Raw genomic sequence first — 12,106 nt, forward strand, 5'->3', positions numbered from 1 at the left:
AGGGTTAGAAAGAAGTGGGGCAGCCTCTGGGGCCCGGAGTATGTGTGGCAACTAGCTGTCAGAACCGGGGAGATCAGTGAGTCATGCTCCGCTCTGAGGTGTTAGGAGCCACGGAAGAACTGGGAAGTAAAAGTTTGAGGCTGACTTCTGAACTGCCTTCAGTGGGAGAAGGTTTTTCCTGAAGCCAAAAGTTGCTTGTCTCTTCCACAGGGAGGAAACTCTTTCCCACACCGGATGTGGATTTAAGAGCTTTTCAGTTTAAATGTGAGAATCACCAGATTCTGAGGCTGGCTTTCCTGTTGACCCAGGAAGACCCAGATCTGAGCAGGAGGCCTTAGAGTTGGGTAATCCTATCTGAGGTATGCTATCCTGATCCACTATGCTCTTTTCTGCACACCCAGGGCTACAATGGACTACCAGCATGACCCTCGGATGGAGAGCTGGGAAGAGGGCTCCTCCAGTGGTACTTGCCATGAGAGTACAAGGACCTGGGCCTGATGCCAGAGGTCAGGTGAAGAAGGTGGTCATGATGATGTCAGTTTATAAACCCAGTGTTGGAACGCACTGGTCAGTCTCTCTAGCCTATTTGGCAGGTACCAGGCCAGTGAAGAGACCCTGCCTCAAAAATAAGGTAGTGGCACCCAAGGAACAAAACCCAAGGCTAATCTTTGGTGGACACACATGCATGCATGTAGGGTGCACTCCCCTCCAAACATACACACATAGAACACACGCATCAATCAATGAATCAACTGGATTCTCATCTGGTGTGGTGATGCACATCTTTACTCTTAGCATTCAGGAGGCAGAGACAGGCAGATCTCCAAGTTCAAGGCCAGCCTGGTCTTTATAGTAAGTTCTACACCAGCCAGATCTACATTCAGACTTTACAAACAACCAAAAGAGTCTTCAGATGGTGAATAGTGGCCATGACCTCCCTCCCAAAGGGTGGGTCTGGGCTTCCTGATAATTGCTCACTCTGCCTTTTTCTTAATGAGGGTTAGACTCCAGGAATTTCTCGGTTTTCCTAACAGTCCTCCAATAATCTGAAAGGGGTGTTTGACCTTTCCTGGCCTCCTGTCTTCTGAAGCTAGTGAGCTCTAGCATCACTTCATTCATAACAGAATTCCTGGGCACCCACCCTCTGCCAGACCTAGAGGCAGACAAAACTGCCAGGCATGAGCACCATTTTGGCTGCAGTCTTGTGCCAGGATGGAGACTAATTCTTGAGTTTTGTGAGGCCTGAGGCTTAAAGAATATGGGAAGACATACTTTAAGGAGATTACAGAGTCATGAAGGAAAGGCCTGTGTCCTTTCCAGTGACATTTGGCAGGAGGAAATGGATGACTGAAGGAAAGCCATTGTGCAAAGGACAGTAGCTTAGCTGATTACTCTTGGTGTACTTTGCAAGAAGACATGACTGTAAGCTCATCACCAGAGATGCCGTGAAAGCCTTGGGAATGGCTAGTGTACCTGTGTCTCTGTCTCTTTGGTCCTCTTCTCCCCATGGAGGAATAGGAGTGATGAATGGTTCCTAGAATGTCCTTGACTTCAGGGAGGACCTTTTTTGATGCCCAACACTGCATGCCATCAAGTCTCCTTCACAGCACTGTGAAGTTAATAGTGTCTTAACTTCATTTTCCTGAGGAAGACATTGAAACCTCGAGAAGTTGGGCACTTGTTGCACAGCGAAAGTGTGGCAAGCAGGGCTTTAAGCCAGGTTATCCTGAGCCCAAAGTACATCTCTTGCCTGCTCTTGGCCCCAAGTACCTTGAGGTTCTTCAGAGGAGTGAAACACACACAAATGTCCCTTCAGTCCATCCAGTCTCTGGAATGTTTCTTCCTCATGTATGGAACAGTCCCCTCCACTCTCAAAAACAGCACTACAACATTGGTTTTAGCTATCTGTGTGTCTCTTGGTGTATGTGCACATGAATGAGACTGTCCACACAGGTCAGAGGTGCCGGATCCCCTGGAGCTGGAGTTACAGTTGGTTGTGAGCTGCCTGACGTGGGGCTGAGAACTGAACTCTGTTCTTTGCCTTAAGCTATCTCTCCAGCTCCTCTCCAGCCTCTTCATCTTCTGACATATGTATTTATTTTCTGTCCCCACTGATGTGGGATGTCCTTCTGTATGTGTGTTGCTTTATTGGTTGATGAATAAAGCTGTTTTGGCCAATGGCTTGGCAGAGGGAAGCCAGGTGGGAAATCTAAACAGAGATAAAGAGAGAGAGTGGGCAGAGTTAGGGAAATGCCATGTAGCTGCCAAAGGACACGTCAGAACCTTAGGAACCTTACTGGTAGGCCACAGCCTCACGACGATACACAGATCGATAGAAAAGGGTTAATTTAAGATGTAAGAGCTAGCTAAGAATACACTAGAGTCATTGGTCAAACAGTGTTGTAATTAATATAGTTTCTGCATGATTATTCAGGCCTTGGCGTCTGGGAAATGAACAAACAATCTCCTACAACACCCCACCTCTCTTGCAAGGGTGTGAGTCTTGTGGGGAGAGGGACCTGTGTGTTTTGTAGCTGTCATATGCCCTGTATCTAGGATACTGGTGATACAGAAAGCATTTTGTATGTAGGTCTTGAACTAACTAATGAATTAACTCAGCAGTTATGGTACCAAGCTGGAGAAGGATGGCTAAGCATGTGTGTGTGTGTGTGTGTGTATGTATGTATATATATGGCAGAGGAAGGCACAGGATGGAGGCAGTCCAACAGGCTGCTTGGCATGCCTCCCAGCCTTGTCAGCCTCCCAGCCTTGTCAGCCTCTGCTATATTCACACATCATCTAAGTGGGCTCTTAAACTCAGGCACCAGCTACCCAGGGATGCTATGGTCCCCTTGGTCGGAGATCTTTAAAAACAGTCAGACGCTTCTAACTGTCCCATATTGTTTAGGAACGGAAGTGCTGGCAGGGTTTGCTCTTACAGTGTGTCGGGAACTTTGACTGTGGTCCCATGCAGTGATGTGAGATTGCCTCTCTCCCTTCGAGGCCCATTTTGTAGCTGGGGAAAGGTCAGGGATCCTCTGGTCTTCTTGGTACTCTGGAGGCTCTGGCAAATTTTTCTTGTAATCTACCCTGTTTCCGAATGTAACACGTTCTAGATTAGAGTAGTACGTGGTACTCTCAGAGAGTGATGTTAGGTACCAGACTTGTAATAACAATGGTGGCAGGGGCTGGAGAGATGGCTCAGCAGTTAAGGGCACTGGGTGTTCTTCCAGAGGTCCTGGGTTCGAGTCCCAGGATTCACAGCATAGTGTGAGCTGTAAAATTAATTCTAGGGGATTTGGCACTTTCTCTAGTCACCATGGGCCCAGCATACATAGCACGCAGACCCATAAAAGCCTTACTAAAGAGCAGTGACTGAGGTGTTCACTTTAGAGCGGGGTTTTAGAGGCAGGGGCTTAGATTGGGCCATGCTCCCCTTCAGGGTCGCTCCATTCTTCTCTGTGTGTCTGTGCAGGTATATGTGTGTGCACACACCTGTGCCTGTGTAGGCGACAAGGTAGATGGCGGTGTTTTCCTCACTCTCCACCTTAGTTCCCACAATTATTTTATTTATTATTCTGTATATGCGTGTACATATGTGTGTATGTGAGTGAACGTGGGTGTGCACATGCTACAGCCTGTGTTTAAAGGTCAGAGGGCAACTTCTGGGAATCGTTCTTCCCTTCCACCGTGGAAGGATTTTCAGCTCAAGTCGTCATGCTTGGACGGCAGATGCATGCCCCGTGCACTGCTTCACTGGTTCTTAACCTGGTTTAGTTGAGACGGGGTCTCGCACTGACCCCAGGGCTCATTGATTCAGTGAGGCTAGCTGGCCAGCGCACCTCAGAGACTGACCTCTGTCTCCTCGGTGTTGGAGTTACAGATCTGAGCCACCTCCATGGCTTTTATTAAGTTTGAATAGTGGGGATCCAGCCCCAAGACCTCACGCTTGTGGGGCAAGCACTTTCCCGACGGCCTGACTTAGTGTTTTTTTCTTTACAGAGAAGTCGTGAGTGGCTGTAAACTGTGTCCCCTACAGTCTGTAAGTCTGGGAGTGAGCATTACAGAGGTCACCTGGGATCATTGCGGTCCAGAGTGCAGGTGCTGTTCCGTGATCACAGGAATGACTTGGCACACTCCATGGGCAGAGAGACACAGACAAGGAAGATGTCAGGGAGGGAGGCTGCCTGAACTTGACCTCTTATTCCTGGTCGTAGAGAAGCAGTGTGGGATTGACACAAGACACCCCGGGTTCACAGAAAATCACTTGCTGGCTGTGAGAAGGAGTGCCCCCTTTTATTTCTGCTCAACATCCATGAATCACATGAAACAGCAGCTGTAGCCTAAGCTGAGGGAGCTCAGGCTCCTGAGCTGAGCTGAGCTTCTGCCACTCCCTCCTTCCCACCCTCTGAACAGGGTGCTTTAGTGGTCACTTTCATTGTGGCAATATCCACTGAGGGAGGAGTCTCTCTGAAGCAGATATCCAGAACGGCAGGATAGTCATGGCTAACTCTGTGTCTCGGCTCATGAGTCTGTAACATGAGCTGATGATACCTCCTCACAGAGGCTGTGTGTAGGGAACAGAGCAGGGCCCCGGTGAGTGTGTATTGCTGACACAGGCATGGCCGTGTTGAGCACACCGGTGCCTCAGTTCCATGGGAGTGGAAAAGCTTTATCCAGGTGAAGCTCAAGAGAGATGGCCAAGCTTTCCCGGGCGTCCAAGTGGGAGGGAGTGGCCAACGTGCGCAAAGACTAGAACAGCAGCTTCCTCCTCCCAGATGGTGAGAGCCTGAACTGCTCACCTGCAGAGATCTTCTTCTGAGACCAGCTAACCCTCCCCGTGCTGTGAACAATAAACACGTTGAGGTTCGGTAGGGTAGTAACACACCCTCCGACCCCAGCTTTATTGTACCCGGGTCTGTGTACCTGACCTTTCTTCATTCCCTTACCACCCATTCTCAGGGTTCCAGGACCCAAACCTAGGAGGTCTTAGCACTTGCTATAATGTACAAGCTGCTACGACTAAGCTGGTGTGTGCCCAGAGGCCTCAGTCTCTAGTCAAATGTTCAACATTCCTCTGCAGATGGCTCATGCTAACTTATTTACCAAATTATTAATTCCAGTGTACAACTTTAAAAGGAAGAAAAGGGAGAAAAGTCCAGGTACAGTACTGTCCATATTCCAGCACTTGGCAGGCTGCGGTAGGATGAGCTTGATCTCTTGGTCTAGGATACATAACTAGGTCTCAATTCTACATAAATAAATACAATATAAATAGCAATATCAGTAGCTCCCTTAATTTCCTTCCTTCCTCCCTTCTCACATATGTAAGGTGGCACGTGCTTGTAATTCCAGCCCTAGGGAGGTGGAGACAGGAGCATCCCTGGGGCTTGCTGGCCAATCAGTTCAGCCAAATTAGTGAGCTCCAGCTTCAGTGAGAGACCCTGTCTGAAGAACCAAGGAGAAGAGGAAGAAACCCGACGTTTGCTTGTGGCCTGTGCATGAACACGGACATACACACACTACTTATTAAGCAAAAATAATAAACTCTTCTCTGCATGCACGACTGCAGTAGAGAGCAAACCTGGGAAGTGGGTCACACCTTTAATCCCAGCCCTTGAGGCGCAGAAGCAGGGGCATCACTGTGAGCGTGAAGCCAGCTTGTCTATATATTTGAGTTTCACGAGAGCCAGAACATCATAGAGAAACCCTGTGTCAAATAAAGGGGGAGTGGAGAGAGCGGACACAGCGCCTTTCTTCTGTAGGAAGACAATAATTTTTGATATCTTTTTAATACATCCCATTAGCTTAGTTACTTTTCCGTTGTGAGCACGACCAAGGCAACTTACAGAAGGAAGAGTTTATTTGAGGCTTCCAGTTCTAAAGAGACGGGAGTCCATCACCACCATGGGGGGAGCACAGCGGGCAAGGCTCGGCTCAGGAACAGCCAAGCAGAGATCTATGAGGAGCGGGAAGCTTTTGCCACCTTAAGCCTGCCCCAAGGGACACATCTCCTCCAACAAGGCCACACCTCCTAATTCTTCCCCAAAAGCAACCAACTGGGGACTGAATAGTTAAGTGCCTGAGACTTATAGGGACATTCATTCCAACCACCTCACATCTTACCGCATAAGACAAGATCTTACTGGATAGACCAGGCTGACTTCAAACTCGGAAATCTCTTTACTGCCACCTCCCGAGAGCTGGGATTAGGGGTGCAACCCTCATCCAACTCCTTGATGACTTTTAAACCCCACCAGGAAACTGGGTTGTCCTGCACATCCTCTTCATGGGCTCATGGAGGATGAACTTCCTGCAGTATTTGCCTAAGCCAAACAAAACAGCAAAGGTTACATCTCTTGCAGGGAAGACCATTAGACTGTATTTCAAGACTTCATCGAGTTCATTTGGAGTTCCCGTTCTGGAGTATTCGGGTCACCCTCCCCTCATTAGTGCCTGCTGTAGTTAACACTGCCACAGTTAATGAAACCCTTTGCAGTTAAACACGCATGTGCCATCCTCTTTTCCTCCAGGCTGTGGGTCCTGACCCTGCAGCACAGGTCGACAAATATGTGCAGGTTTCTCCTTACAAACTTCATTGTAGAGAACTCAGGTTGAACTGCAGAGTTTCTTCATCACCACGGCTGAAGGGGAGCTTCCAGTGGCTTTGGACATAAGCATTTTACAATTTAAACATGAAAATCAACAAAAGTGTTTTTTTGCCTTTTTCTTTTTTAAACTGCCCGGGATGGCTTTTCTAGCAGAGAAAGGTCATCAAAGAAAGGTCTTAGGGGTGGGGTGATGGCTCGATGGGTAAGGGTACTTGTTACCATGGTGGTGGAGGGCGAGAACTGGCTCCCACAAGGTCTCTCACTCTACATGTGTGCTGTGCTCTCCCAAATTGCCACAAAAATAAATGTATCCTTAGATCTCTCTCTCTCAAAAAGTTGTGAGGTTCCAGGCAGTAGAGGCACATGACTTTAATCCCAGCATGTGGCAGGCAGAGACAGAGATAGAAACCTCTCTGTGAGTTCAAGGCCAGCCTAGTCTACAGAGTTAGTTCCAGGACAGCCAAGGCTACACAGACAAACCCTGTGTTGAAAAGTTCTCAGGGTAAGACTGGCCAACTTAGCTTTCAGGGTTTGTGTTGAGGAGGAAAAGCCGTAGTCCCAGCCTGGGCCTAGATGTCAGAGAAGGTATTACCTTCAAGACAGCAAGAAGAGAAAGAAAAGTTTCCAGTCAGCGTGAGAAAGGCACAACACAGGAGCTGAGGAGAGGACTCAGCGCTCTTCCAGAGGATCCACGTTAGCCCCAAGCACCACATAGTGACTCACAAGCATCCAGACTCCAGTTCAGAGGACCCAACCTCTGGAAGCACCACATAAAATAATGAAATAAATTAATTAAAATACCATAATCAAAATATTAAAAATGACCATACTCTTGGAATTGATCCCAAGAAAATAAACTGGGCAAAAGTCAAAGATTTATCCGTAGGAATAGTAAACTCAACATTGTTTATAGCATGAAAACCAGACCAGGAAATAATCTAAAAGTCCAATCAGAAGGGATTGATTAAGGCTGGCCTGAGACCTATTCAGCGTCCTGCTATGATTGGATATCATGCAGACATTAAAAACAGTATTGTGATGTTAGGGCTGTCAGCCAGGGCCCATGGCTCAGGGAATTCCTGTGCATAACTGTCGGGGATGGAAGGAAGATTCTTAGGGACTCACAAATGGGGAAATGACCCAAGATAGCAGAGCAGTCACTGTTGCAGGAAGTAATCCAAGCAGAAAAGTGTTGGCAACGTATTACTAATGGAGAGGGATAGGTGGAAAGCGAGTATAATATGACCCTATTTTTATTAAAAGCACACATGTGGACACGTATGTATAGAAACCAACACCAAAGCAGTAATCATGGAGTGTTGGTTACATCCCACACGACTGTGACAAAGCCCCTGTCGGGACAAGCTTTAAGGAGAGATTTTTGGTTCATATTTTCAAGTGGTGTGGTCCGTCCCTGGCAGGGTGAGGCATGGAGTCTGGGGAGGCCATGGTAGGGGGAGCATGGTGTCTGGGAAGGCCATGGTAGGGGGAGCATGGTGTCTGGGGAGGCCATGGTCAGGGGCGGGCATGGTGTCTGGGGAGGCCATGGTCAGGGGCGGGCATGGTGTCTGGGGAGGCCATGGTCAGGGGCGGGCATGGTGTCTGGGGAGGCCATGGTCAGGGGCGGGCATGGTGTCTGGGGAGGCCATGGTCAGGGGCGGGCATGGTGTCTGGGGAGGCCATGGTCAGGGGCGGGCATGGTGTCTGGGGAGGCCATGGTCAGGGGCGGGCATGGTGTCTGGGAAAGCCATGGTAGGGGGAGCATGGTGTCTGGGGAGGCCATGGTAGGGGGAGCATGGTGTCTGGGGAGGCCGTGGTAGGGGGAGCATGGTGTCTGGGGAGGCCGTGGTAGGGGGAGCATGGTGTCTGGGGAGGCCATGGTCAGGGGCGGGCATGGTGTCTGGGGAGGCCATGGTCAGGGGCGGGCATGGTGTCTGGGGAGGCCATGGTCAGGGGCGGGCATGGTGTCTGGGGAGGCCATGGTAAGGGAGCATGGTGTCTGGGGCGGTTCAGTGATGGGAACTTGTGGAAATGTTTAGTCATATCTTGGTGAGTCAGGAGGCAGAGAAACAGCCTAGAAGCCGAGGCCAGGCCACAGCCCTCTGTGGTAGCCCATCCTCAGGCCAGCAGGACTGGTTTTAGACTCACTTAGGAGACACGCCTCTAGGTGTGTCTGTGAAGGTGTTTCCAGAGAAGATTAGCGGAGGAGCGCAGATCCACGCTGACTGTGGGCTGCTCCCTGGCACAAGAGAGAAGAGAAGGAAGAAGAGGAGCTGAACTCCAGCTCCATTGCACCCTGCTTCCTGTCTGTGGGCGCAAGATGACCCGCTGCCTCGCTTCCTAGCTGCCGCAAGAGCCACACACCATGCCTCAGAGTGTGTGCCCAAGAAAGTCCTTCCTCTCTCTTCAGTTGCTTCTTGTCAGGTATCTTTCCACAAGGAACAAGAAAAGTAACTAAAATGACCTGGAGGCCCATATGACACACTGTGCCATCTGCCCCAAAGGTTTCACAACCCCTCCAAAGCAGAACCAGTTGGGGATCAAGATTCAACTCACATGGGCCTTTGGGGGAATCTTCCAGTGTAAACCGTGGCAAATGGTGGTCTCAGTAAAGAAGGGTTATGAAATGTTATTATTATTTTTCTTTGTTACAGGATCTCGCCTTTGCAGTCCACACTGGCTTTGAAGTCATGTAGTTCAGGGTGTCCTCGAATTCCTGACCTTTCTCAGATTCCTAAATGCTGAGATGATGGATGTACACTACAATGGTGGAGATCTCCCCTGCTGTTCCCCTCGGCTTCTGAGCTAGGATCTCATGCATCTTAGGCTGGCCTCCAGCTTATTGTGGAGCCGAGTCTGACCTTGGACTTCTGACCCTCCAACCTCCAGTTTCTGGGATTTGCAGGTGTGTGTGCTACATCCGATTTCGTCAGTGCTAGGGACTGAACCCATGGCAAGTGCATGCTGGGTAACTGAACTACAGCCTCAGAGCCTCAGGTAAAGTTTCTGGAATTATTGCTAGGAATACATTCTGCTGTTGGATCCTGGGACCCGAGACCACAGGGCTTACACTTTAACTTACGGCCTAAGGGATAACTAGTGACTTTCTTTCCTTTTCTAGGCCTTTATTTCCTTGTTTGTAAAGTAGGCTTAATAGTTCTGATGGGTAGTTGTGAAATGCCAGGGTTTGGCAAGGGGAGGAGCTCATGGAAGGTCGACTGTCATTAGCAACGCAAAAGGGAGGCAATGGGGCATAACAGACATACGTGGGCAAAGAGCTCAGATTTAAGACTCATTCCCTAACGTTTCCCTTCTCTAAGCCTTAATTTTCCTATTTGTAAAATGGATACAGTAATACCAAGTAGAGAAAATAGAGACGTTTCAGAGTGTACATCCCTGGGCATAACAGTGTCTTAAAAAGAATAGGAGTAGCTGGAGAGATGGCTCAGCAGTTAAGCACTTGCTGCTCATAGTTCAGAAGACCCAGCATAGATATCCAGCAGCTCACAATCGTCCGTAACCCCAGCTCCAGAGTCCAGCACCTTTTCCTGGCCCCTCAGGCACCTGCATGCATATGCTGTACATAAATTCACACAGACACATGCACGTATGTATGCATAAAACAAATATTAACTAACTGATAACACTTCAGCCAGAGACTGGCAGCACCCACCGAGCCTCGGGTAACCAGCGCTGCAGGGAGGAAGCTGGCCCAGCTTGTCTGAGATTATAGAGCGTTACCTATGGCGTTATTACTTTGTACTCGTCCTAGGATGAGTCATTCTTGTTTTTCTCTGTACCAAACAGTTTATCTGCTCTCTCCAGAACTGAGATGCTGACAAGAAAGAACAGCATATGGAAGAGGGCTTTTAGGAGCTGGCATAACTTAGCCAGGCTCTCCTGGTTCCCTGGCTCCTGCACACAGCCCTCACTCTTATTAGCGTATGACCCCGAGGAAGCTATCTTCTCTTCAGAAATTGTATGTGACATGCATGTATCCTCATGGATTGGGTATGATGGCACAATACACACTTGTGGCCCCAGTGCTCAGGAGGCTGAGGCAGGAGGATCTAGAGTTGGAGGTCAACCCCTGAGGACCCACTAACAAACCACACAGAACCTTTTTAATAAATATTCTTTTTAAAAATTGATTTGTTGCTGGACGGAGGTGGCACATACCTTTAATCCCAGAAGCTGGAAGGCAGAGGCAGACAGTTAGAGGCCAGCATGGTTTACAGAATGAATTCCAAAACAGGGCTGTTAGATAGAGAGACCCTGTTTCAAAAAACAAACAAACGAGTAAAATAAAAAATAAAAAAAAGATTTACTTATTTTTATTGCACGAGTACGCAATATCTATGTATGCACGCATGAATGTACCACATGCATGCCTGGTGTCCTCAGAGGCCATAAGAGGGAGACAGAACTGCTGCGGCTGGAGTTACCAGAGACTGGAGCCACCATGTTAGTGGAGGGAACAAGCCTGGGTCCTCTGCAGAAGTCGTCCCACTCCTAACTCATGAGTCATAGCTCCAACACCAACCTGAATGAATATCTATTAAGTGCTGAGCCCCGTGTGTTGCTGTGTAAGCTAACTAAGCATGTGCTTTAGCACTGACCTGCAACCCTAAGACCTTTCTTCCCATTGCCTTATGTAGCTCCCTGAAGCTTCCATTTTCCTCACAGCCAACATCCAATAAACTGGCAACGCCTCTGGACTCTTCTTTGAAAATATATCCAGGATGAAAGCAGCTCCCTGACTTCACAGTTACGATGCTTGCTCAAGAAACCATCATCTCTCGCCTGGATTTTTTTAATTAAACTATTTTTTAAAGCAACTTTAGCCTCATAGCAAGTTTTAAAAATTTTTAAAATGTATTCCTGTATGTGTGATGTGTGATTGTGAGTATGCGTGCATAGCAGCATGAATGTGGAGGTTCAGGGACGATTTCGTGAGATGTTTGTTTTGTCTGTCTTTATGTAGGTTCCAACGATTGAATCAGGTCCCGGCCTGCCCAGTGAGAACTTTACCTGCTCCACTAAGGCATGCCACGAGCTCTGTTTTTTGAGACAGGATGTTACTGGATGTAGTCGTTGGCTAACGTGGTACTTGTTAGGGAGTCAACACTGATTTCAAACTTATGAAGATGCTCCTGCCTCCCCTTTCCAAATGCTGGGATTACAGGTCTGAGTTTTTGTTTGTTTTGTTTTGGTTAGTTTGGGTTTTGAGTAGACTCATCAGGTTGGCTTCCGTCACTTAATAGTGGTCTTAGGGTTACTATTGCTGTAACCCTATTGCTTAGGGTTATATGCTGATGAAATATCACAACCAAAAGCAATCTGGGAAGGGAAGGATTTGGTTGATTTACACTTCCACATCATAGTCCACCACCGAAGGAAGTCAAGACAGGAGCTCAAACAGGGCAGGAACCTGGAGGCAGGAGCTGATGCAGAGGCCATGGAGGAGAGCTGCCCACTGGCTTGCTCATCACGGC

General features: G+C 48.5%; 1 long non-coding RNA gene across 1 annotated transcript; it reads left to right on the top strand.

The window, feature by feature from the left end:
* The first annotated feature begins 280 nt into the window (after positions 1-280).
* Positions 281-11,321, top strand: LOC142844872 (uncharacterized). Its single transcript, XR_012909782.1, has 3 exons — positions 281-359; positions 9,266-9,516; positions 11,270-11,321. It is a non-coding gene; the product is annotated as an uncharacterized LOC142844872 (long non-coding RNA).
* The last annotated feature ends 785 nt before the right edge of the window (positions 11,322-12,106 follow it).

The sequence above is a fragment of the Microtus pennsylvanicus genome, chromosome 2 (genome assembly GCF_037038515.1).
Source record: "Microtus pennsylvanicus isolate mMicPen1 chromosome 2, mMicPen1.hap1, whole genome shotgun sequence".
Classification (NCBI taxonomy): domain Eukaryota; kingdom Metazoa; phylum Chordata; class Mammalia; order Rodentia; family Cricetidae; genus Microtus; species Microtus pennsylvanicus.